Source organism: Pristiophorus japonicus, chromosome 9 (genome assembly GCF_044704955.1).
Source record: "Pristiophorus japonicus isolate sPriJap1 chromosome 9, sPriJap1.hap1, whole genome shotgun sequence".
Taxonomy (NCBI): domain Eukaryota; kingdom Metazoa; phylum Chordata; class Chondrichthyes; family Pristiophoridae; genus Pristiophorus; species Pristiophorus japonicus.
This window is the reverse complement of record NC_091985.1, coordinates 74772500-74800437: the sequence shown is the minus strand read 5'-3', so window position 1 is coordinate 74800437 and position 27938 is coordinate 74772500. Positions and strand designations below refer to the sequence as shown.

General features: G+C 43.7%; 1 protein-coding gene and 1 long non-coding RNA gene across 4 annotated transcripts in view; one reads left to right on the top strand and one right to left on the bottom strand.

The window, feature by feature from the left end:
- The window catches only part of LOC139273098 (tyrosine-protein phosphatase non-receptor type 14-like), a 303219-nt gene that overhangs the window by 242489 nt on the left and 32792 nt on the right, over positions 1 to 27938 (bottom strand). The gene's annotated exons all lie outside the window — the stretch shown is intronic.
- On the top strand, positions 66 to 27938 carry LOC139272635 (uncharacterized). The gene is made up of 3 exons (XR_011594920.1): positions 66 to 91; positions 20117 to 20173; positions 27891 to 27938. It is a non-coding gene; the product is annotated as an uncharacterized lncRNA (long non-coding RNA).

The following is a 27938-nucleotide window of genomic DNA, read 5'->3' as shown; positions in this document are numbered from 1 at the left end:
AAATCAAAGCAAACCAACTGGGCCCCTGAGGAGCCCGTGCTGCTTGATTATCTGACACATTTATATGGTATTAAGATATATCTATCTTAAGGTAACTAACTGTATTTGTGTGTGCTTTGTGATGGTACTTTTATAGAAGTGATGTGGCATGTGAATACGTGCTGGAAAGCACAACGTGCAGTTGCTTGGCACAGTGTGTACTGTGCAGTTACAGGAAGGGCCCAAGTTTCGAGCCACGCCTAGAACGGCGCAGTCCCGACCTGGACGCCCGTTTTTCGCGCCACAAAGTGCACCTAAAAAAAACCTCCAGATTCTCCACCTCCCTGCAGGTCCTCTGGCCCTCGGCGCAGCGCAGCAGGAGCTGTAGGGGGCGGAGCCAGGTCCCTGCACTGAAAACAGTGCCGGGACCTCTGCACATGCGCGTTACAGTGGGCACGCAAGTGCAGTAGCTCCAGGGGCCCGAAACTGTGTGGGAGGGGCCCGAAGCACGCAGCCCCTAGCCCTGGCCGAATGGCCTCACTGGGGCTGCGTGAATAAGGCTCCTCCCACGGCCAGCTCCTGCTTCCTCCCGACCCGACTCGACTCCCGCTTCCGAACCGGACCCGACCCGACACTCGGTCCCCCCCCGCCCCCGGACCGGACCCGACACCCACTCCCCCCTCCCGGACCGGACCCGACAACCGCTCCCCCCCCCCCCCCCACCCCGCCCCCGGACTGGATTCGACCTGACCTCCTTCCTCCCAACCTGACCTCCCTCTCTCTCCCTCCTTCCGACCCGAACCGACCTCCCTCCCACCACACCACCGACCCGACCCAATGCCACCTACCTGTAAATCTGGTGCTGGGGACGGGCCCTGCCCGAAGGCTCGGGCCAGGCCTGTTCAGCCTACCTCCCCCTTCTCCTTCCCCCCCCACCACCCCCAATCTCCTTCCCCCCCACCCCCCCCAATTTCATCCCCCCCCACCCAATCTCCTTCTCCCCCCCCAATCTCCCTTTCCCCCCTCCCCCAATCTCCCCTTTCGCCCCCCCCTCCCCCAATCTCCCCCCCTCCCCCAATCTCCCCCCCTCCCCCAATCTCCCCCCCCTCCCCCAATCTCCCCCCCCTCCCCCAATCTCCCCCCCCTCCCCCAATCTCCCCTTTCCCCCCCTCTCCCCTTTCTCCCCATCCCTCCCCCTTCCCTCCCTCTGCTCCCACTCCTCCCCCTCCCCTCGCTGTCAGAAACACAGACACTGACAGACAGAGAGATAGAGACACTGACAGAGACACACTGGGGGGGGCATCCCAGCACGCTGTTGGAGGGCTCCCGGTGCTGCAGTCGGTAAGTAGAAAATGTTTTATTTATTGATTTTTTAAAAAAATTATTTCTTATAAATTTTTTTTGATTGATTTATTGGTTGATTTATTGATGTATTTATCATTTATTATTGATGATGGCTCTTTATTTGTAAAACTGAAGTGTTTAATGTTTGTAAACTTCCCTTTAAACACCCCCCCCCACCATTCCCTACGCCTGATTTGTAACCTACGCCTGATTTTCTAAAGCGTAGACAAGGTTTTTTCGAGCGTACAAAAATCTTCACTTACTCCATTCTAATTTGGTTGGAGTAAGTTTTCACTCACGAAACTTTGAAATCAGGCGTAAGTGACCGGACACGCCCCCTTTTGAAAAAAAAATTCTGTTCCAAAGTGAAACTGTTCTAACGGACTAGAACTGGAGCAAACTAAATGACGATAATTCCGATTTCTAAGATACTCCGTTCTCCACCAGTTGCTCCTAAAAATCAGGAGCAAATCATGTGGAAACTTGGGGCCTCTGAGACTAACCAGAACTGGAGGAATGGCAGGCAAGATAAGACTGGGGAGAAAACAATAGGAAGCAAGAAAGGGAGAGACAAAGACTGCAACAAAAAGAATGATATAGTGGTTGGAAGAGCAAAAGTGGAGTGTCTGCAAAGAACAGACAGGAGAGCTATAGCTGAAGAATTGAAGAGAGACAATGAAGGATGGATACAGGGCTTTCAAAAATAAATTGAGTGAAATTGATTTGAAGAGCCACTCCCGGTGAGGTTGGAACGATGTTTTCTTTTCAATTTAGTACTCGGAATAATTGAGGGGAATATAACTGGAAAAAGTGTCCGATCCCCCTGGATAAGCATAAAAAAAGACTTTACTGTTATGCTGGATAAATAATTTTTTAAATCTAAATCAATTATATTTTTACACATATAATCCAACATCACCAATAGGGCCTTTAAGTTATCCTTGTTTTTTCACTCATTAACTAAGAGCCTAGCTGCTTAATTCCAAATAACAGTGTACGTGCAGCAAAAAAATGTTCTTATATCGGCAGTTATTTAGTTCGAATCATGGCGGAACAGTTTGTTCACCAGCAATTATATCCCTTATTCCAACAGCTGAATTGTAGACCTACATTTGCCGCTCCCACTATCCAAACTAATCAAGGCCCATGTAAAATCAATTTCTGTCAAATGCCCCAACCCAGACTCAAGCTGGTTTATTCTAGTCTAAGATTTTGTTTGACATAAGTAGACCTAATAATCAATGCCACAACCCCAGCACACCAATTAGGCTGTGGTTCTCTGAAATTCCAACACAATGGTTAAAAAGGCACTGGGCAGTATATAGCATGTTAGTTATTATCATGGCACTGGTCAACAACTAGGAGTGCTCTTTCCTATTTCATGACACTCTCAAGTTCTAGCATGTCCCTGTATTTTCTCTCTTTCTGCTCCGTACCTTCTGTCATGCACCAAGCAACACTAGCCCAGTTCCTAAAAAATATGCACATGTCTTATATTTTGAGCTACATTGAAATGATCAGATAAACTACCAGGCCCATCCCAATTAACAGCTTTCAACTGTATCTATTATTACCCAACAGGTGTTCTGCAATGTGTGTGGTTAGATCCATTAATGGCTTTTACAAGCCTCAGCAAATCCTACTAAGTTACCAGTTACAATTAGTACAGGTTTCAAGAAAGCCAGAAACTTATTAAAACTTGCATTGAACATAAAAGGGTACATTTACATTGTGGGAGTAGTACAAACCTGCAAATAGAAATGCTATCTCCTCAGGCAACTCAGTCTGTTGAAGGCATGTGCAAAATGGAGCCAGCCCCCTTAAAGGCATGCAAAATAAAAACAGTATTCAAGTATGTGCTGGCCATATAAAATATCTCGACCCATGACACCTACTACATCAATTCATTGGCAATATTATTATAAACCTTTTCTGTATGTATGGACTACTGCTTAATACTGCAGTACTGCAGACTGTATAGGGACGTGATTGGGGCCCGGGAAGGCGCGAGTTCGGGGCCAGGGACCCAGGGCCAGCACTGACCAGCCCACGTTGCGATAAGTGTGCGCGCTAGGTCCATGCAGCAGAGCTGGTCTCCAGTTGTCTTGTATAATCCTTGCCACTGGACCAAGACCTAGCTCTGTCAAGCCCGTGTGGTGGCTGGTGTGCAACGGCCACCCCACGTTAAAAAAATTCACGGACAGGAATCTTCAACCTTTCAGGATGTAGCTCGGGTCCTTCATTGAAACACCTGTGAACTCGTCCTTTTTTTTGGCGTGGAAACAAGTCAAAGATAAGTGAAGATAAAGGTACGTGGAGTCAGAGGAAATGTATTAGCATGGATAGAGAATTGGCTGGTGAACAGAAAGCAGAGAGTCGGGATAAATGGGTCCTTTTCGGGTTGGAAATCGGTGGTTAGTGGTGTGCCACAGGGATCGGTGCTGGGACCACAACTGTTTACAATATGCATAGATGACCTGGAAGAGAGGACAGAGTGTAGTGTAACAAAATTTGCAGATGACACAAAGATTAGTGGGAAAGCGGGTTGTGTAGAGGACACAGAAAGGCTGCAGAGATTTAGATAGGTTAAGCGAATGGGCTAAGGTTTGGCAGATGGAATACAATGTCGGAAAGTGTGAGGTCATCCACCTTGGGGATAAAAAAAACAGTAAAAGGGAATATTATTTGAATGGGGAGAAATTACAACATGCTGCGGTGCAGAGGGACCTGGGGTCCTTGTGCATGAATCCCAAAAAGTTAGTTTGCAGGTGCAGCAGGTAATCAGGAAGGCGAATGGAATGTTGGCCTTCATTGCGAGAGGGATGGAGTACAAAAGCAGGGAGGTCCTTCTGCAACTGTATAGGGTATTGGTGAGGCCGCACCTGGAGTACTGCATGCAGTTTTGGTCATCTTACTTAAGGAAGGATATACTAGCTTTGGAGGGGGTACAGAGAGACGATTCACGAGGCTGATTCCGGAGACGAGGGGGTTTCCTTATGATGATAGATTGAGTAGACTGGGTCTTTACTCGTTGGAGTTCAGAAGAATGAGGGGTGATCTTATAGAAACATTTAAAATAATGAAAGGGATAGACAAGATAGAGGCAGAGAGGTTGTTTCCATTGGTCGGGGAGACTAGAACTAGGGGGCACAGCCTCAAAATATGGGGGAGACAATTTAAAACCGAGTTGAGAAGGAATTTCTTCTCCCAGAAGGTTGTGAATCTGTGGAATTCTCTGCCCAAGGAAGCAGTTGAGGCTAGCTCATTGAATGTATTCAAGTCACAGATAGATAGATTTTTAACCAATAAGGGAATTAAGGGTTATGGGGGAGCGGGCGGGTAAGTGCAGCTGAGTCCACGGCCAGATCAGCCATGATCTTGTTAAGTGGCAGAGCAGGCTCGAGGGGCTAGATGGCCTACTCCTGTTCCTAATTCTTATGTTCTTATGTTTATCCTCGTTTCGAGGGACTGCCTATGATGATGATGAGTACGTTGTACAGCTGTGACAGAGAGGATACGCACCTCAAAATCTGGGGGATTAAGCGGTGGGTATATATGCGTTGCTCAGTTCCTCTGACCTTTCTTCTTTTGTTCTTCCTAAACTCTAACTACGCCATTCTCCGTACACTTCCTCCACCTGCCTATGTATTAAAATCAAGAATCATCACAGCCGCAAGTTTAACTCATTCTTTCCCAGGACCTCAAAACTGTGAAACATTTATCACTCTCAAACTTACCTTTCTCCTATAATCTACAGGCATTTAAAACCAAACACTGGTGTCACAATCCTACTTGTTTCAATCTTGGGTTTTATCCAGATTTCTCAAAAATATAAATTCATTGATTTTCTTCAGTATATTTTAAAAAGAAAAGACTTGGATTTATATAGCACCTTTCACAACCACAGGATGTCTCAAAGCGCTTTACAGCCAATTAAGTACTTTTGGAGTGTAGTCACTGTTGTAATGCAGAAATCACGACAGCCAATTTGCGCACAAACAAGCTCCCACAAACAGCAATGTGATAATGACCAGATAATCTGTTTTTTTGTTATGTTGATTGAGAGATAAATATCGGCCAGGACACTGGGGATAACTGCCCTGCTCTTCTTCGAAATAGTGCCATGGGATTTTTTACGTCCACTTGAGAGAGCAGACGAGGCCTCGGTTTAACGTCTCATCTGAAAGACAGTACCTCCGACAGTGCAGTGCTCCCTCAGCACTCCACTGGAGTGTCAGCCTAGATTTCTTTGTGCTCAAGTCCCTAGAGTTGCACCCACAACCTTCTGACTCAGGCGAGAGCCACTGAGCCACAGCTGACATTAGAGTACCCTTGTGCCACGTAATATTTTCCAAACAAAATGTGATCTCATTTTAGACTTCCACCAGTATCATTCTGGTGTATTTAAGCAGAGTGAAAATTATCTGACTGTAATCCTGACCTTAGTTTAGAAATGCTGCTGTACTCTATAAAGAGTTAAATAAATGGTTTAGTTGGCCTTAAGAAGCTGAAACTAAAATCCTACAAAAACCACAACATTGCTCATTTTGGTAGGTTTCAGTCTTTTCATAAAGTTAAAATAATTCCACAAGAACAGCCACAATTGTAGGGATGGGTGAACAGTTTGGGTCTGGCTTGCAAGTCTTTTGAAGCTCTTCCTTTGATGTTTTTGGCCCTTCTTTTAACAGTGAACACTAACTTTACCGAGACACCACCATTTTTGGTTTCCAAAAAAGAACACTGAAAACATCAAAAGGGAAAGCATCAAAAGAATAATGCCCTTGAAGGAGCAGTGTACCTTAGGCCTGAGGGAAGAGTTGATGGCAGTAGAATTGCCAATTTGAATTGACTGTTCAAAATCTGCTTATTATGCTAGCTAACAAGTTAATGAAAAGCAGTCAAAGACTCCTGCTACTCTACCAAAGCCACCATTTTTCAATGCAACTCGAAGGAAGCTACAGAATCCTGCTATCAACAGTTAATTTTTATCCTTCTCTGTTCCTCCATCCCCCGAAAACACCATATTATAGCTTCCAATAGGGTATCCAATATAGAGAGACAGCAGAAGTTGAAGATGCTCAGCCCTAACTATCTTTTATATGGCAGCAAACAAAGTTTAAATAAATTCCTATTTTCAAGAGACTAACCAATTCCTGATGGTTTCTAAAACTATACCCAAGTTGTAATGTTTAGTTCAGGACATTGTTCGACATAGCAGAATTTCTGGAACCCGGTAATTTTAGTATTTTACATTTGGGGGCAGCACTGATGTGAATCATAAATGCTGCCCATGAAGAGGTAAAACATGAAGTCTTGATGCCACTAATGGAAGATACCAAACCAGAAAGGATAAGAAAATTTAAAAATCGGTGATTCCCCCTTTCACACATCTCTTACAAACAGCAAACTGGAAAAGTAGAGTAAATAATTTTGAAAGGGAGGGATTACATTTATAAAAGTAAAAATACAACTGAAAGACTAATCCATGCAGGATAATGAAAGTGTTAGTGATCCATTACAACATAATATAACATGGTAGGATACATATTATGGATATGGAAGTGTAATAGTTGTGTTACTAGACTAGTATTCAAGGTCTGGGATAATAATCCAGAAAATGAGAGTTCAAATCCCACCATGGCAGTTTGAGAATTTAAATTCAGTTTAAAATAAAATCTGGAAATAAAAAGCTGGTATCAGTAAAATTGTCAATGAAGTGGTCAGAATGCTGTAAAAACCCAACTGGCTCATTAATGGAAAGGAAAGGAAACCTGCCATCCTGACCCCACTCCAAACGTACTTCATTGGCTGTAAAGCGCTTTGTGACATCCGGTGGTCGTGAAAGGCGCTATATAAATGCAAGTCTTTCTTTTTTATATGTGACTCCAGTGCCACACCAATGTGCCTCTGAAGTGACTTAGCACACCACTCAGTTACTTTCTCAGGCCAACTCGGGCCGGGCATAAATGTCAGCCTTTCCCACAACCAGAGAATATTTTCTTAAAAATCACACACTTGTAATACCCCACAAAAAATGTTCCTACTCTTGATTACACTACCAGGAAAGATCCAGAGAAAAGACTGGCTTGAGACCCACACAAGCAGAGACTAGGAACACATCAGGAATGGGGTACTGAAGTTGCATGATCAGCCATGATCATATTGAATGGTGGTGCAGGCTCGAAGGGCCGAATGGCCTACTCCTGCACCTATTTTCTATGTTTCTATCAGCTTGCCCACCCTAGCTAGAAATATGCCTGACCTGGAAGAGAGAAAGGAAAGGTAAAATATTGTTTTAAAAAACTTCAAATGGATTCACATTTTACAGTTTAACAGCCACATTTGCAATCAGTTTGTTATATTTTAATTCAGAATGAGTGCTGGCAGTAATGTTTGGAGAGAAGAAAATATTGGACAACATTAGCAACGCTGAATGAAAAAATGTAACACCTGTGGGGCACGAGTGGGATGCGTTTGTAGGCATTAAATATGAAAGGCCATTCTGGATGGAACACAACCACAATATACTACAGCGCAAGCCAACTGTAGGTGAAGAAGGCTCTGTCCACTCATACTAATAGGGGCTGAACTTACAACTTCAGAAAGGAAGAACGGTACTCTTTGATGTGACAGAGCTGCCTTTCATTACACCAGAGAAAAGCCGCTTCAAAGAGCTCTCATCTGTCAACTCCTCTTTTATTTCCTTTCTTTTTTCGAACATATTATATGGTTTGAAGATTGGACAAAGTATCTTTTATCAGAAAAAAATTAACATTTTAAGGCAGAAAAAATGGACTTACGCTAGACTCCTTCCCCCACCCCCACCAATGTTAAGCTCATCGATTCGTAGAATCTTTGTAAATTTTGCAGATCATTTACCAGAGAACAAAATCCTTGCGTTATGTCCTGTCCTACTGGCAGAATAGACCCAACAGAGGTTAGAGCAGAGTGGTACACAATTGGCTGAGCTTGGACGTGAAAGTCCTCAAAATTGACTCTGGACCCCATGAGGTCTCATGGTTTGTCAAACAAGGCCAAGGAAACCTCCTGATGATCACACCTGCTGTTTGGCTCCTCCTACTCCCCTCCAACTAATGTATCCATGTTCCATCATATTGAACACCTTTTAGAGGAAGCACTGAGGAAAGCAAGGGCACAGAATATACTTTGAGTCGGGGACTTCAATGTCCACCATCGAGTGGACAAGTTGTATCACTACTGATTGAGTTGACCAAGTCCTGAAGAACATAGCTGATGGACTGGTCATGTGTCAGGGAATGCCCTACTTGACCTCATCCTCGCCAACTTACCTGTTGGGGACTCCTTGGTCTACGCTAGCATTAACAGAACTGATCACCACATAGATCTTGTGAAGACAAAGTAGCGTGGCGTTACAGCCATATTATGTGGGACAGACCAAGGACAGATCTAGCAACCCAAAACTGGCCATCCATGAGATACCATGGGTCATCAGCTGCAAGAGAATTGTTTCTCAGCACAACCTGTATATCATGGTCCAACACATGCCTCAGTCCGCCATCACCATCTAGCTAGAAGATGGTCATGAGTGTTGGAGGCCAATCATCACGATCCTAGAAATGCACAGCAAGAGTTCCTCAAGGAACCCAATCACTTTCAGCTACTTCATCAATGAGCTTTCATCAATCATAATGTCAAAAGTGGGGCTGTTCACTGACGATTCTACAGCGTTTAGCTCCATGCACAACTTCTTTGATTAAGCATTTTTAGAAATGAACTTGGAGTACAAATCAAAAAGCTCATGCAGATGGAGCATTTCACGTCAGTGCAGTCAAAATTACTTGTCATGAAGGAACCTTCATTGAGTGACAGAGCCATTTGCTTCTCTTGATGACCCATAGTGAATCCATTACTACTGGATAACCAGGATTCAAACACACAAAACATACTAACAAGTGGTCAATGACTCAAAAATATAACCAGCCAACTCCCACTTAATCTGTTTTTGAATCAACAGCATTTGTCATCGTTCCAAATTTTGCTTAGCTTGATATTGTCAGTACAGGTTATAACTTTAAACTAGCTGCAAGAAACATCTGGCAACACATACATGAGGATGTTCAAGGAAGCGCAGCCACAGGGAGGGCTACAAGAATACTGCATGGTATGAAAAAAATGTAATATAATGATTATGTACAGGGACTTGCTGCATACCAAACTCTAACACAAGTTAAGGCAATGCACCAATAAAGACATTAGAAACAGCAGCCTCTTATTTCATGTCAAAGTTCAGAGTGTCAGCTATGATATCTCAATTTCCAGAGAAATTACCTCCTCCGCTCCTTCCAGTGGTCCTGCCTGTTGTGATAGTGAGCCTTACAGACCAGATTGATCTGTGTTGAGTTAGCTGATCTCAACTACAATGCTACAATCTTCCTCAATGCCTCAGATGGATGTGGGGAAGGGGAGGAAAGGATTAAGAAATCACCATTTTTGACTGCTATTCAGTGGCTCCAGCTAGAAAGTGTGCATGTGTTGGTATCAGGGGAGGACGGGATTGGGCTTGGCTGTTTCCTTTTACAGTGAATGGCCTGCCAATGCTCTCAGTCTGGAATCACACATGAAGAATGGACACTTGGGCACAGTGTCAAATGGCTGCCAGGAGTGCCGGAGGAGCCATACATTAGCATGAACTCATTCCTGCAGGTGATGAAAGGAGACAAGTTGGGAGGATAAAAAATGTTCTCTGGCACAGCACCTCAAATGATTTTATTCTAACCTTAGGGTCAGATGACATTTGACAGCTCAAACTCGAGTCACAGGGATTACAGTAGTCTGTGCATATGCCTATCATGCTCATGCCATCTAATGGATTGTCAATGCAGCCATCCCTTTTCTGTTAACATCTATGCTAGCGTTACTCAATGCTAAATTCAATTTATGAGACCGTACCATCAGCAACCCCCGCCCCATAATAGAGTAAAATACTGATGGAAAACCCTAATAATTAAAACTAGTCTGTGAATTCAGAGTACTAGACAGGCCCCTAAAATTACATGCCATTTACGCTGGCAAACATTTGCTGAATAATGTGTTAATTTGACCCATTTATAGATACAATTAGCAGACTGGCTTTTCGATATGTTTGATGGGGATCCGTAAGGAGTTCTGCTGCTGTACTGTGTATTGTGTTTGAACTACAATCCTGGACACTGTATTGATACTGGTTTTGCAGCCATGCTATTGTCACTGGCTCCCGACATGCAAGTCTCACACAGCCGCTGCTGCAATTCGAAAATAAATCTGCCAGATTATTTAAGGCCAACTGCCATGAAAACAAAATAAATGGCTGTTCCCAGCTTCAGGTTTAGTGAATCCAGCAGGTTTACTTTGAGGTTGTGACTGACTGCACCAAACTCGTGTATTGTAATCTAGCACAGCACGGCGCAAAATCAATTCAAAAGCAGCTCAAATTTGGGAATACGTAAAAGAGAATTTTGGCTTTGAGAAAACAACATTATATAAATACAACACAGATTTGATTAAAGATAAATATCTATTACAGTACATTATGATTTCAGTATTATAAAATTGTTGAATACCTAATGGATTAATGATTCCAATGTTACAAATGGAAACTACCGAGGAAAGAAGGGGAGAATATGGGCCAGGTGCAGGACTCAACCTGGGGAAAGCAGACGTGGCAAGTCCGGGATAGTAACAAGGGCTCGTCAGCAGGGACACCCAAAGCTGATATGAAGCAGTACAAAGCCAGGGAGAAGAATGGTAATCTGGCTTTTTTTGCGGGGGGGGGCAGATGTGGGAGGAGAGGGAAGAAAGAAAGGTGGTCGCATGCCAATAACTTGGAGCTTGGGAGCACCCAGAGTTTAAGTAATCTGGTGATGTTATTTTCCTTGCAGGTTACATAAGGCAGTCAGTTAAGAGAGAGAATAAATGAAGTCTGAAATCTGTCACATGCAATGTTTTCTAGTCAGGCCCATGCCATGGAGTATCAGTGGATGGTGTAAGAGTTCAGAGCACATCACAGAATTGGTTCTTAGTGCACATTCCCCACTAAGTAAATACTCACCACAAGCAGATCACATTTTGTCTATACAGATGTTTTCCCTCAAAGCAAACTTACACTTGACAATTATTGGGCTAAGCTGATGCATAAAACCATTCTTCACATGACATTTGTCATATTTTACAATGTGTAAAATGGTGGTTACAGGGAGGGTTAGAAAATAGCTTCCTATTATTTGGGTTGAAAGCATGTTGGCAAGGTCAATTACAGTGTAGCCAACTCCTGGAAGCCAGACACATCTCTAGCTGATGAAACTCAAAAAAATCCAATGGAATCTTTAAGAACATCAAAACAATTTGGCAAAGTTTGGAATTGTACCCAGGGAGGCAGGCAGAAAAAGAAATCCAGGAGTGCTGTCTGGTTTGAATCGAGTCTGCTCAGGATTTCTACAGCTGCTGTTGAAAATACAGAGCACAGGCTGTAAAAGCAGACAGTCAAACTTTGCAAACTGTAACAATTTAGTCAATGACATTAATTTCTGGGTTATTTTAAGTTGGTAAAACACAATTTTAGGGGCAGGTTTAAAAATTGGGACACCAAAAAGTAGATATCTAAAAAGAGCCACTCACAATTCCGCTGAGGCCACAGTGGACAAATGCACTGCCTGCATAGTATGAACTAGGTCCTCAGGTTCAATCCCTGATCAATACTGAGTTTGCTGATGTCAACCAAGTGCTATAATTGCACCAAGTGCTCGTAAACCCGGTAGGAGAGAGGGAAAAAAAAATCAGCCAGGGTTCTTGCCCCAAGATTCCTACATAATAATTGTACCATGCCTGCAGATCAAAAGAAATTCATTTGCTATGAAGCATTTGGGAACATCCTGAGGATATAAAACATGATATATAAATAAAATATATTTTCTTCTTTGAAAACCTAGAATGTTATAGCAAATAAACTGTTCATTCAGCCATCACATCTGTGCTGGTGCTTTTTTCTATGAGCCACCTAGCCTAATTCCATTCCTCGGCTTACTCCCTATACTCTTTAAATGTTCCTTTTTTCAAGCAACTATCTAATTCATTTTTGAAAGTACTCTATTTGAACAAATTTGTGGCAGAGAATTTCACATGATAACAAAATTCATTGCACAAAGTGGTTAACATCCTCTTCAATTCTTTTTGTAATCATTGTAAATTTGTGTCCAGATGTTCACCCATCTTGCTGACCAATGGGAACAATTTATCACCAGTTAGTCTATTGTAACCGTTCGTAGGCTTGAAGACCTCAATCAGGCCACCCTCTCAAAATCAAATGAAAACTCGTTACCACACAGGGTACTTGAGGTGAATAGCACAAATGCATTTAAGGGAAAGCTAGATAAGTATATGAGGGAGAAAAGAGTTGAAGGATATGCTGATAGAGTTAGATGAAAAGGGATGAGAGGGGGCTCATGTGGAGTATAAATGCTGACCAAATGGTCTGTATCTGTGCTGTAAATTCTATGTAAACTCAAACAATTGATGCTGTACATATTCCCCTTTTCTTAATGCCAAAATGTATTACCCTGTACTTCAAATTTCTCTCTATTGAACTGTAATTGGCAACTACCTGCCCATCCTACTAGCCTATGTCTTCCTGCGGTCTTTCACAACCTTTGTCGCAATGACATATCCCTTGACATTTGGTGTCAGCACATTTTGATTATTGGTCCTCAATTCTTGTCCAGATTACTATATACATAAATAATCTATGTGCAAATAAGTAAGAGTAGCCCCAACATAGATCTCTGTGGAATATCACTCACCAAAGCCATCTAGTCCAAGAGGTTTCCTTTTATCTCTACTGTTTTCTTTCTAATCATCAACAATCTCTGTTCATGTGACCACATTCCCCTTACTCCCATATGTAATGATTTTTGCTGTCAGTCTCTTGTGTGGTATCTTATCAAATCTGCTACATTTCCTTTATCTACCTTCTCTGTTGTTTCTTCAAAAGAATTCTATATGGTTGGGGTCACACTTTTAGTGTGAGGATGATTAGTTTTACCGTGATGATGACCATGGTTGAAAAGCTTGCCAATATTCACCACTACGCCTTAGTCATGAAGAATGGCCATTTCAGTGCTCCTGACACTACACAAGACCTGCACTGGTGCGGCCAGTTTCCAAAGTGAAGGTTTCATGCAGCGGGCTGCAAGCTCAATGTACAACCACCAATGCCAAGACCAGTGGCCCACCAAGAATGGGTTTTCCCTGCAGTCAGTTTTAAGGGGTCCTGACTGTTCTACACAGGAGATGTAGCTGGCTGCACAAGACCTGTGCTTTGGGAGGTGAATGTATGTGCACGTTTTATCACTCATTCCTCCAATAACTCTGGATAAATGTACTACATGGTGTAGTACTGAACCATAAATACCTAGGAGAATCACAGTTTCCAACTCTAGTCAACACTGATCTGAACCGGGGCAGTAGTTGGTGCACTACAATTAGCCTCAGTTTCACTATGGTAGAGAATTCAGCTTTTTTGATTTATCTCCAGTGATCTTTAAGGTTTGTGTGATAAGACAGAATACACATATCAGGTGCAGTAAACAATAGTGAAAGAGGTTGAGAGAGAAAAATATGTTGGTGATATTGTGCACGAATCACTGAAGATTCATGATCAATGGAGGCAAACTGTAGCTAAAGCTACAGGGTTGTGGTTTGTATTAATAGAACCATTCAGTACAGGTTGACCTTCCCTTATCTGGAACCCTCAGGACCTGGCCTGCTCTGGATAAGGGATTTTTCCGGACAAGGGGTGGTCATGTTAAATTGAATGGTACAGGTACTGAGCAAAGGGATATCGGGGGGGGGGGGGGGGGGGGGGGGAAGCGGGCGGTGGATCGCAGGGGCAGGCCAGCGATTGCGGGGGTTGGCAGAGAGGAAGGACTTCAATTTGTTCATGTCGGAGTTCTGCACATGCGCCACTCATTGACCGGGAATGGTTCTGGACGAGAAGTGGTTCCGGATAAGGGAGGTTCAACCTGTACAGATCAAAAGACACAATTTTGACACTGTACAGGTCGCTGGTCAGACCATATCTGGAGTATTGTATCTAGTTTTGGTCCCCCTAAATGGTGGGTGATATAGTGGCCTTGAAAATGGTCCAGAGGTGAGCTACAAAAATCATTCCCAGCTTACTCAGATAGGCTCAAGGATCTTGGTCTATTTACTCTAGAGCAGCGTAGACTTAGAGGTGACCTGATTGAGGTTTATAAAATAATTAAATGGCTGGATAAAGTCCCTATTAATATAGATTATTCCAGTTTAACAAATTGGAGAGGACCAGGGACATGAGTTTAAACTACGTCAGAGTCGGAATAGACTGGATATTAGATGGTTCTTATTTTCCCAAAGAATTGAGAGTCTCTGGAATACACTGCCAGCTGGTGCGGGGGGTGCTGACTCTATGCATACCTTCTAGAGGGAGCTGGACTGGTTCCTGACTGAGGCAGTGACTGCATCACACTGAAGGCAAGTGTCATTATAGGTAATACTTAGTCCATGTGATCTCCTGGACTGGTTTTAATTGCCTGAGAGAATCGGAGATAAATTTTAGTGTTTTTTCTCTTTATGGGCTCCGTGATTTTTATGTTCTTTTGCCTCTTGCAGGAGATTACATGGCTGCGAGGGTGGGTGTGAGGTGGTGGGGTGGGGAAGATGCGTTTAGCCATGATGGTCCGGCCATCATGGTGTGGGGCAGCCTTGATAGACCACCTGGTCTTTTTCTGCCCATCATTTTTTATACATTCATAAGACATTTGATGACTTTGGTGATGAGATTGGGCTTGATTAAGATGCCCTCCAGAGTTTAATTATTTGCTGACATTCTCTAAATAGGTTCACACACAAAGAATTAACACTTCACCAAGGTACTGGAAGGTATGGAATCATGCCCATTAACAGTCACTACCTTTAGGAATAAGGGGATAAAGCTTTAAAAAAAGCCACTCTTTGATACCCCAACTTTTAGGACCAGTGTTGTGCTGACAACTGCTGAAACCGAGTACTGAAAGCGTACTGTAATTGCACGGCTCCTATACAACATGGTATTTTGCCAAGTCCCCATCTATCATAAAGCTTAAAAACAGGCCACATTGTCCGCATGCCAGTCACGAGACTCCCAAAGCAAGAGCTCTACACGGAACTCCTTCACGGCAAACTAGCCAAAGGTGGACAGAGAAAATGTTACAAGGACACCCTCAAAGCCTCCCTGATAAAGTGCAACATCCCCACTGATACCTGGGAGTCCCTGGCCGAAGACCGCCCTAGGTGGAGGAAGTGCATCCGGAAGGGCGCTGAGCGCCTCGAGTCTCATCGCCGAGTGCATGCAGAAAACAAGCGCCAGCAACGGAAAGAACTTGCAGCAAACCTATCCCACTCTCCCTTGCCCTCAACAACTGTCTGTCCCACCTGTGGCAGGGACTGTGGCTCTCGTACTGGACTCTTCAGCCACCTAAGGACTCATGCTATGAGTGGAAGCAAGTCTTCCTCAATTCCGCGGACTGCCTATGATGATGATGATGGCTTGTGTAACTAGCCTGACCTCAGTAAATAGACAGCAGCCGATTTTGGAAACGGAGAGTGATCCTTTAAGCATAAGAGAACCACAAGTTCCATTGCTCCATTGTACTAACATTGGGCCAGTAGTTCTCTCTGTGGATGCTCAAATAGTCGCCTAGCTTCCAAATATTTTCACTCTGGACCCAAGTCTCTTGGTTTTAAATTTCCTTTGAAACAGATAATACATATCCACCCTCTGCTCCAAAGGTTTACATGCAGGCAAGTTATTATAGATTCTGAATGATGGGATACATACTTCCAACAAGCAAAACACAAAAGTAGCTTAAATGAAGCTATTAATAACAGTCATATGAAATAGTTAAAAGTAGCCTGCACGTAACACTTAAAACAGCCACATTCACACAAGTGGAATATGAACAGCAATCAAGAATGTTACTGCATAGGATTCATAAATATATGTATTTTATACACATAGCATTACAGTGTAGACCATGATTGGCATCTAGACATTTGTTTCACAAAGGTTACTGTTAGTATGTTCACCATATGATCCAGTGTAAGCTATAGGATACGGGTCAACAGTCTGGGTACTACAATTATTTGTTACAACCTGCTGGGCAGGAGAATTTTCCCAGCCGAGGGTTTAGGAAACCCTGCATTTATAACTACTTTAACTATGTCTTTAATTGGTAATGTCTAGCCAGTTACATAAACCAGACATGGGTTTGATTTCCATTCATTTCACTTGGTAAATCATGCCTAACCACACAATAAAGCTATTCAGTCTCCAAATATACTTCTTAAAAGACACAGATAAGACAGCCCCTATGATTCCCTGTAGATTAGGATTGAGCATAATAAGCACATTAATAATCATAATGTGCTAAATAGTGCAACTCATTCTTCCATCTCAGTCAACAGGGAAAACCTGCTACTAAGTGAAGCTGCACTTGCTACCTCATTTCTTCATATGCCCAAACATAATTATACTTTATGACAGCAAATCTAAATTCTGATCCTGCAGCCTGGATATAGAAGCAGGCATGGCTTTTCTTCCAGAGTTAAACAGGAGTGCCATCCACTTTAACAGTGTAGTTTGACTCAACTGAACTTTCTTAACTGTCATTTCATGCAAATAAAAGGTCTGATTTAAGTTAAGCCAAAATCATGCATGCAAATTTAGGAACCCCACCCAAAAAACACTTCCTTTGATTGACAGGAAATATGCTGAAATTTAGAGCTATTTTTCTCAAGCCAGATTCAAATCCAATTACTTCACAGAGACCTCTTCAGGGGGCATCAACATGATGGCAAAGTGACTGGGATATAATTTTACCAACCCTGTAAACACTTGCCCAAATCAGAAGATTTATTATGAGACAAATTGTCTTCATTTTTTATTTTTTTACATCACAATCTCTTTCTATGGACATGGCTGTGCAATGCATTAGTACACTGTCCTTTCTATTCTGAGATCTGGTTTTGAATTCAGTCCAGAGAGCTGCAATTAAAAGCTCTTCTTTTCTGTGGGCTTTAAAAGCAAATGTTTAGGCCCTGGTGGATACAGGAAGACAGCAAAAATTGGCAATCATGCTCAGAGAGGTCTTAAAATGGCTGGTGTTGGAAAGTTAAAAAAAATATCAGCACTTGTATAGTAGCGATCCGCTTCTAAGGATGGGCTCAAGAGATATTCTTGGGGTATAAAATGGCTTTGCTCTGCATGCGGCAATTTCTGTGCCTGCCCGGAGGTGCCTACTGGGTTTCAAAAGTGGATACAATAAGATAACATGCATTTAAATAACACATCTACAGGATTTCCCAAAGTGCTTCACAACCAATGAAGTTCTTTTGAAATATAGTCACTGTCATAATGTAGGCAATTGTGGCAGCCAATTTGCACACAACAATATCTTACAAACAGCTATGAGATCTCAGTATTAGTGGTGTTGGTCGAGACATAAATGTTGGACAGGAAACGAGGAGAACTCTCATGATCGTCTTCAAATCAGTCAGGGGGTCTCTTGCATCCACCGGAGAGGGCAGATGAGCCTTGGTTTAACCTCTTATCCAAAAAAAAAGTACCTCCAATAGTGCAGCACTCCCTCACTGATGCACTGAAATGCCAGTCTAGATTATGTACTCAAATCTCTGGAGTGGGGCTTGAACCCACGACCTTCTTACTTGGAAATGAAAGTGGTACCATTGAGCCAAGGCTAACACCACATCATATCATCGCACTCTTGCTTCACTAAGTGCAAGTGGCCACCAAAAATAAAACTTTAAGAAAAAAATACATTGGCAAAAAAAAATCAAAGCCTAATAGCTTGTGCTAAGATAGATAATTATATCTGCTTCTGGTCATCAAGAGACCTCCATTTGCAGAAGAATGGCTTGGCTGTTCAGGGTGATACACTGAATCAAATCCCACACAAGTTTTACAAATTCAACTCTCTTCTTCCCTCAGGAATGCTGAATGGGCTACAGCCTCCAGGTCCTCCATTTTACAGTTTCTGATTTTGTCCTTGCTGCTAGCCCCACTTAGCAGAGATCCCACAAGCCATAAAGGCGATGGCGGAACAACAGTCGCTCAGAATTTCATCTCGTGTGTTTCCAGATTTCTACTCACGGATATTTGAGTGCCTGACCCCATGCAGAACAGGTTACCACAGTTCTGATGGCCTGCAGCAAGAGGGCAGACAACTACAATGAACCTCAGAAGCCACCCTTAAACTTTTGTGTGTGGTCTGGATTGGGACAAAATTCAGATTGTTCGAGAACATCCCAATCATATATCTAATTAGTTCAGAACCCAACCCTATGGGTCACGTTTTTTTTTTAAAAAGGACATTGAAAATATCAACATACATCACTGAGAAAGAGTTACTATCAAGTGCTGAGGAGCAGCTAGCTCACCTTTGGAGCCTGTAAAATTTATTAAAGGAAAGACAATCCCTTTGTTGAAGCCATGAGCCTTCATAAATCCTGGGGTCTCCTTACAATAACAACTTATATTTATATAGCGCCTTTAAGAGTTTGATCATGACTTTCTCTGACTTGTATTCACTATGCAGTTCAACATTCTATTGGCTTTGTTGATTTTCTGTTCTACACTGATTGAACATGCTGAGCGTCACGTCTGCTAAAATGCCTAGGTCTGTTTTAACTTCCTTGACTTTTTTTCCACACCATTCACTAAGTACAGGTGGTTCTCATTTTAACATTCTTTGTGCAACACTTTACACCAATTTAATCTGCTGTTGCTCTGTCCACTTACATATATTGCCCAGCACATTCTGTAATTTCTGAGCTGCCTCCTCCAATTCCACTGCCCCTCCTGGTTTGGTTCCATCTGCATACTTGACCAATTTTCATTATATTTTGTGCAAGTCATTAATGTAAATTAGAAACAGCAGTAGTCCAAACACCAATCCCTAGGGTACTCCACTCAGCACTTCAGCCGATGCAGACATAACTCCTGTAACAAGTACCTGTTGTTTTCTACCCTTCAGCCAATTTCTGAGATTTTCCTTGAATTTCACAGCTTTGAGCTTCAGGAAATCGAGGTATAACACATCATTGGGTTTACCTCAGTGCACTTGGGATGTCAGTTCCTCAAAAAATTCAAGGAAGTTAGTGGGGCAGGACCTTCTCCTTCTGAATTCATGTTGACTGCTGCAAGACCAATGGGTCTGTAGTTACTCGTATCAGAGTTGTTACCCTTTATGAATATGGACACCATATTAGCCTGTTTCCAATAAACCTTCCCGGTACCTTTCCAGTGTTTAGTGATTTTCTCAATGATTGGCAATACTTCACAAATCTTCCTGGTCTCCTTTAGCACGGTTGGATAAATACCTGCAGATTTGCTTTGAGCCTTTTTAGCAAGTATAGGACTTCCACCTCATTTATGCTGAACATGATATTACTGATGTTTGGGGGAAGGCATATTGGTCATAAATTTTCATGTGAATATTTAGAGGAAGTAATCTTTCAGAATGTTTAATACCTTCTGCTCATCCCCCATTTGAGACCATTTGCATCTTTTGATGTTTTTCACTACTTCTGACTGTAGAAGTACTGACAGAATTCTTATTGTTAAGCTTTATATCTGCAGCTGGGTTTTTTTTAATATAAGTGCCCCTTTGATTTTCCCCTTTTAATATATGTTTCCCATGTTCCTATTCTCACCCAGTAAACCCTATCCCCTTTCTTCCTACAGGATTTGTAGAAGGCTGTAGAAGGTATATTGCCCTGATCCTTCCAGGAAATTTACTTGGTGAGTCTGAAAAAATGGCTGAGTTGAAGGCATTGTGTACCTTGCTCTGAATTTTTCCTACTTCCCTATCAACCTGGGCTTGCCAATTGAATGCACAGGACAACAGAGTGTGAAAGGGTTGCGTGTTGCCATCACAGCTCCGCCAACACACTTCTTTAAATCTGACACCCGAGCTGCATAGAGTACTCAAACGTTACTTGTCTGCTCCTTAATATTTTATTGTTCTCTTTTGGTTAAACTAAATATTCCATTATATATCTTAAATTGCACAGTTTTAAGCAAGATTTACACAAGGATATTTAAACAGCAAAACACATCAATGTTTGACAAAATTATAGAGACAGGAAATGTCAGTGCAAAACTTTATTTTAAGCATCCACGTCTTTTGGTTTTGGTTTCCATATTTACGAAAGGATAAGAACATAAGAATTAGGAACAGGAGTAGGCCATCTAGCCCCTCGAGCCTGCTCCGCCATTCAATAAGATCATGGCTGATCTGGTCGTGGACTCAGCTCCACTTACCCGCCCTCTCCCTGTAACCCTTAATTCCCTTATTGGTTAAAAATCTATCTATCTTTGACTTGAAAACATTCAATGAGCTAGTCTCAACTGCTTCCTTGGGCAGAGAATTCCACAGATTCACAACCTACTGGGAGAAGAAATTCTTTCTCAGTTTTAAATTGGCTCCTCCGTATTTTGAGGCTGTGCCCCCTAGTTCTAGTCTCCCCTACCAATGGAAACAACCTCTCTGCCTCTATCTTGTCTATCCCTTTCATGATTTTAAATGTTTCTATAAGATCACCCCTCATCCTTCTGAACTCCAAGGAGTAAAGACCCAGTCTACTCAATCTATCATCATAAGGTAACCCCCTCATTTCTGGAATCAGCCTAGTGAATCGTCTCTGTACCCCCTCCAAAGCCAGTATATCCTTCCTTAAGTAAGGTGACCAAAACTGCACGCAGTACTCCAGGTGCGGCCTTACCAATACCTTATACAGTTGCAGCAAGACCTCCCTGCTTTTGTACTCCATCCCTCTCACAATGAAGGCCAACATTCCATTCGCCTTCCTGATTACCTGCTGCACCTGCAAACTAACCTTTTGGGATTCATGCACAAGGAGCACCTCAGCATGTTGTAATTTCTCCCCATTCAAATAATATTCCCTTTTACTGTTTTTTTCCCCCCCCCAAGGTGGATGACCTCACACTTTCCAACATTGTATTCCATCTGCCAAACCTTAGCCCATTCGCTTAACCTATCCAAATCTCCTTGCAGCCTCTCTGTGTCCTCTACACAACCCGCTTTCCCACTAATCTTAGTGTCATCTGCAAATTTTGCGCTACACTCTGTCCCCTCTTCTAGGTCATCTATGTATATTGTAAACAGTTGTGGTCCCAGCACTGATCCCTGTGGCACACCACTAACCACTGATTTCCAACCGGAAAAGGACCCATTTATCCCGACTCTCTGCTTTCTGTTCGCCAGCTAATTCTCTATCTATGCTAATACATTTCCTTTGACTCCGCGTACCTTTATCTTCTGCAATAACCTTTTGTGTGGCACCTTATCGAATGCCTTTTGGAAATCTAAATACACCACATCCATCGATACACCGCTATCCACCATGCTCGTTATATCCTCAAAGAATTCCAGTAAGTTAGTTAAACATGATTTCCCTTTCATGAATCCATGCTGCGTCTGCTTGATTGCACTATTCCTATCTAGATGTCCCGCTATTTCTTCCTTAATGATAGTTTCAAGCATTTTCCCCCCTATAGATGTTAAACTAACAGGCCTATAGTTACCTGCCTTTTGCCTGCCCCCTTTTTTAAACAGAGGCGTTACATTAGCTGCTTTCCAATCCGCTGGTACCTCCCCAGAGTCCAGAGAATTTTGGTAGATTATAACGAATGCATCTGCTATAACTTCCGCCATCTCTTTTAATACCCTGGGATGCATTTCATCAGGACCAGGGGATATACTTGCTTTGGAGGCAGTTCAGAGAAGGTTCATTGGTTGATTCCGGAGATGAGGGGTTTGACTTATGAGGAAAGGTTGAGTAGGTTGGGCCTCTACTCATTGGAATTCAGATGAATGAGAGGTGATCTTATCGAAACGTATAAGATTATGAGCAGGCTTGACAAGGTGGATGCAGAGAGGATGTTTCCAGTGATAGGGGAGACTAGAACTAGGGGGCATAATCTTAGAATAAGGGGCCGCCCATTTAAAACTGAGATGAGGAGGAATTTCTTCTGAGGGTTGTAAATCTGTGGAATTCGCTGCCTCAGAGAGCTGTGGGAGCTGGGTCATTGAATAAACTTAAGACAGAGATAGAGAGTTTCTTAACTGATAAAGGAATAAGGGGTTATGGGGAGTGGTCAGGGAAGTGGACCTGACTCCATGATCGGATCAGCCATGATTGTATTAAATGGCGGGGCAGGCTCGAGGGGCCGTATGACTTACTCCTGCTCCTATTTCTTATGTTATGTTCTTTCCTGAATTTTTACCATTTGTCATTAATGATTTTGTCAGAAGTGCTTGTAGTTCTTCATGTAGCTCTGCCTCCCTCCCATCAGCTGTACTCCATAGCAGAAATGTCCCATGATCAGGGAACTGATGATATCACTTACCTACAAAAACATAGGTCTAAGAATGGATTATGGAAATAAATGCGAGGAGCCGGTTCCCGCATTTCCACTAATAGAGCAACAGGGTGTCTGCATTCCACAGTGAAGTATTGCACCACCAGCATCTGACTTTAAAAATAAAAGGCAAGGAGCGGTACACCAAGGCTGCTTTTTCTAGACAGAAAGGAAACAACTGAGTAACAAAAAAGAACTGCTTAGAGAAGAGTTACAAAATGTGAATGCAGTTGATAACATATCTGACAGAGTTAAAGGGAACCTTCATTAGTTTTTTAAGATTTTATGTTTTGATGGCAGGGAGGGGGGGGGGAAAGAGAAGCTGTTTTTTTTTTACTACTGTAATATGTAAATATGATGCTGCTTACATCTTGTGTGCTTGCAAACAAAAAAGTTTTAGATAATGCTATCACTGTACAGTATTTGCAATCTGAACTTAAAGCTTGGAAAAAAATTAGCACTGAAAAATCTAAGAACATAAGAAATAGGAGCAGGAGTAGGCCATTTGGCCCCTCGAGCCTGCTCCGCCATTCAATAAGATCATGGCTGATCTGATCATGGACTCAGCTCCACTTCCCCGCCCACTCCCCATAACCCTTTACTCCCTTATTGCTTAAAAATTTGTCTATCTCCACCTTAAATATATTCAATGACCCAGCCTCCACAGTTCTCCAGGGCAGAGAATTCCACAGATTTACAACCCTCAGAGAAGAAATTCCTCCTCATCTCAGTTTTAAATGGGCGGCCCCTTATTCCAAGACTATGTCCCCTAGTTTTAGTTTCCCCTATGAGTGGAAATATCCTCTCTGCATCCACTAAGCAGTATGTTATAAAGAAACTGTTATTTGGGATCCCATCAGGACCCCATTTATCAAGCAAAAATGGATCCATGACATTTTTGTGTAATTACCCTTTGTAAAAATGGGACAAGACTATTTAGCATGGAAAGCAATCGTGCCAGGCAGTAGTTACTGTTACTTTGAACTATTTAATGTGGCAAATGAAAAACAACAAAGAATGAGGGCAGGTATGTCAGGTCATGAACAAGTACCTCCCCAGCTATACTTTTCAAAAATAAAATACTGTAATTTGAAGATAGCAGTGAAAGGGATATTGATATGGTAAAAAAAAACTGTAGCCTAACAAAGTGTTAGAATTGAGCATACTGAATAATGGGGGGGGAAAAAGAGGGGAAGAGAGAGAGAAAGAGAGGAAAAAGAGAGAAAAAGAGGGAAAGAAAGAAAAAACAGGAGGAAGATCAAGATAGAAGAAGTTAGCTAAATATGAGTTTTAGTAAAGTCTAAAGCATTTTGTTAGAAGGCCTGTTTCTTAGTTATGACTATTAGTTCCTGTGAGAGAGACACACACACACGAGGAAATCTGCTTCGTCCCTTTTAAAGTTTTTTATTCCATATTAGATATACATTAACCAAAAAAGGACTGGCCTACACATTTGGACCCTAAGTTCTTCCTCATCAATCACAATAGATGACAAGTCACAATGTAATTTTTTTAATTCAAACCTCTTAAATTGTACAATAACAGTGTGTGGTCATTAATCCTGCTTGCTTCACCTGTCCCAATGGCTCCTTCTTTGGCTTGGTTAATTTTTGTCTGATTACACTGCCTTGGGACATTTTACTACATTAAAAGCACAATATTAATCCAAGCTGTTGTTGTTGTTGTTCCACATCACTTCTAGGCTATGTAAACAATGCAGTACATGCATCACTCAGTAGAGGTTTGAAATAGTCCTGTGCAATGGTTGACTCAGCTGTGGTTGGCAACAGGGTTCATCCTTAACCATGTGATATGGAGCATTTTCTGAAATAACCTGCCACGCATTAGGAAGCTGAAATGCTGTAAACAGCAGCTCACTTCAAAGTGTGTAATGTTAAAAGGCACCTCCATATTTTTGATCCACATGACTAGAGTACAAGCACAGGGATATGATGCTGATCGGTCATCTAAATATAGACAATTACAATGTGCAGCCCATCCCTCATTTATGAGGTTGGTAAAGTAAGGCACACCTCTTCACTGAGGAAACGCCACTAACTGGTTACTGCTCCAGGCCAACTGCACACATGCAGCTGCATAAACCTGCCTGAGACCAAAACACACATTATTTGGCAATTGTCAAAAGAAAAAAAAGGTACCATTGTTCTTTCCCCCCCCCCCCCACCCCCACCCACTCCCTTATTCATTACACAGTAATCTAGTCCTACTGCTATCCTATTGAACATCCAGCATTCCCTGAGCCTGTACCGATCATTCAAAATCATTCCTATCCCATTTATTTACCCCAACAAGGTTTCATCAGCACTAGTCAATAAATTTGTTTCTGACATTAGGAATATACATCACGTACCAAAGAAGTTGGCCACAGAAGCTTGGAAACAAGCTGTAACATTACCAGGACATTGCTTGCATTTTTATATAATTCCTAAAATGATACTGACACCTTATAATCCTGGCTAAACTCTCGAATTTGCTGATTGTTGCTTTACAGAGCTCCCAAGTTAATGAACGAGGAGGCAGCGAGAAATAATGGCCCCAAGTTTCGCCATGATTTGCTCCTGATTTTTTGGAGCAACGGGTGTAGAACGGAGTATGTTAGAAATCGGAATTCTCGCCATTTAGTTTGCTCCAGTTCTAGTCAGTTAGAACAGTTTCACTTTTCAACAGAATTTTTTTTTCCAAAAGTGGGCGTGTCGGCCACTTACACCTGTTTTCAAAGTTTCGTTAGTGAAAACTTACTCCAAACTAACTTAGAATGGAGTAAGTGAAGATTTTTGTACGCTCGAAAAAACCTTGTCTACGCTTTAGAAAATCAGGCGTAGGTTACAAATCAGGTGTAGGGAATGGTGGGGGGGGGGTTTAAAAGGGAAGTTTACAAACATTAAACACTTCAGTTTTACAAATAAAGAGCCATCATCAATAATAAATGATAAAAACATCAATAAATCAACTAATAAATCAATCCAAAAAAAAAATTAATAAGAAATAATTTTTTTTTTAAAAATCAATAAATAAAACATTTTCTACTTACCGAATGCAGCACTGGGAGCCCTCCAACAGCGTGCTGGGATGCACCCCCAGTGTGTCTCTGTCTCTCTGTCTGTCTGTGTCTCTCATTCTCTGTCTGTCAGTGTCTGTGTTTCTGACAGCGAGGGGAGGGGGAGGAGGGAGAGGGGGGGAGCAGGGGGAGGGATGGGGAAGAAAGGAGATGGGGGGGGGGGAAGAAAGGAGATGGGGGGGGGGGAAGAAAGGAGATGGGGGGGGGGGGAAGAAAGGAGATGGGGGGGGGGGGGAGGAAGAAAGGAGATGGGGGGGGGGGAAGAAAGGAGATGGGGGGGGGGGGGAAGAAAGGAGATGGGGGGGGGGGGGAAGAAAGGAGATGGGGGGGGGGGAAGAAAGGAGATGGGGGGGGGGGGAAGAAAGGAGATGGGGGGGGGGGAAGAAAGGAGATGGGGGGGGGGGGAAGAAAGGAGATGGGGGGGGGGGGGGAAGAAAGGAGATTGGGGGGGGGGGGGGAAGAAAGGAGATTGGGGGGGGGGGAAGAAAGGAGATGGGGGGGGGGAAGAAAGGAGATGGGGGGGGGGGGGAGAAGAAAGGAGATGGGGGGGGGGGAAGAAAGGGAGATTGGGGGGGGGGGAGGAAAGGGAGATTGGGGGGGGGGGGAAGAAAGGGAGATTGGGGGGGGGGGGGAAGAAAGGGAGATTGGGGGGGGGAAGAAAGGGAGATTGGGGGGGGGGGAAGAAAGGGAGATTGGGGGGGGGGGGGGAAGAAAGGGAGATTGGGGAGGGGGGAGAAAGGGAGATTGGGGAGGGGGGAGAAAGGGAGATTGGGGAGGGGGGAGAAAGGGAGATTGGGGAGGGGGGAGAAAGGGAGATTGGGGAGGGGGGAGAAAGGGAGATTGGGGAGGGGGGAGAAAGGGAGATTGGGGAGGGGGGAGAAAGGGAGATTGGGGAGGGGGGAGAAAGGGAGATTGGGGAGGGGGGAGAAAGGGAGATTGGGGAGGGGGGAGAAAGGGAGATTGGGGAGGGGGGAGAAAGGGAGATTGGGGGGGGGGGGAGAAAGGGAGATTGGGGGGGGGGGGAGAAAGGGAGATTGGGGGGGGGGGGAGAAAGGGAGATTGGGGGGGGGGGGGGAAGGGAGATTGGGGGGGGGGGGGAAGGCTGAACGGGCCGGGCCTGAGACTTCGGGCAGGGCCCATCCCCAGCACCAGATTTACAGGTAGGTGGCGTTGGGTCGGGTCTCGGGGAGGGAGGGAGAGGGAGGTCAGGTCAGGTCCAGTTGCGGGGGGGGGGAGGGGGGGGTTGGTGGGCGAGCGGGAGTCGGGTCGGTGTCGGGTCCATAGGCGGGAGTCGGGTCGGATCCAGTCCGGGGGGGCGGGGAGCGGGAGTCGGGTCGGTGTCGGGTCCGGTCCAGGGGCGGGGGGAGCGGGAGTCAGGTCGGTGTCGGGTCCGGTCCGATCCGGAGGCAGGGGGTGGGAAGCGGGCGTCGAGTCGGGTCGGGAGGAAGCAGGAGCTGGGCGTGGGAGGTGCCTTATTCACGCAGCCCCAGTGAGGCCATTCGGCCAGGGCTAGGGGCTGCGTGCTTCGGCCCCTCCCACACAGGTTTGGGCGCCTGGAGCTATTGCACATGCGCGCCCACTGTAGCGTGTGTGCAGAGGTCCCGGCACTGTTTTCAGCGCAGGGACCTGGCTCCGCCCCCTACAGCTCGTGCTGCGCTGTGCCAAGCTGCAAACAACCTGCAGGAAGCTGGAGAATCTGGAAGTTTTTTTTAGGCGCACTTTGTGGCGCGAAAAACGGGCGTCCAGGTCGGGACAGCGCCGTTCTAGGCGCGGCTCGAAACTTGGGCTCAATGTTTCTAACTTTTAAAATGGCCATTTATGCTCTAGTTTTTTCATTTGCTGACTGACCTCCAGTTTTTCAACTGGAAAGAGTAAGTGGGGAAAATCAGCACATTTTCTTGGCACATTCATTGGGAGTATAAACTTATGGCATTGGTGAAGTAAATATGGAGGTTGGAGGCAGGAATAATGGCTATGTTTTATTTCTACCACCAGGTTCATGGAGCTGCCTTACTGTACAAAACAGGGTGCTATCCAGAAACA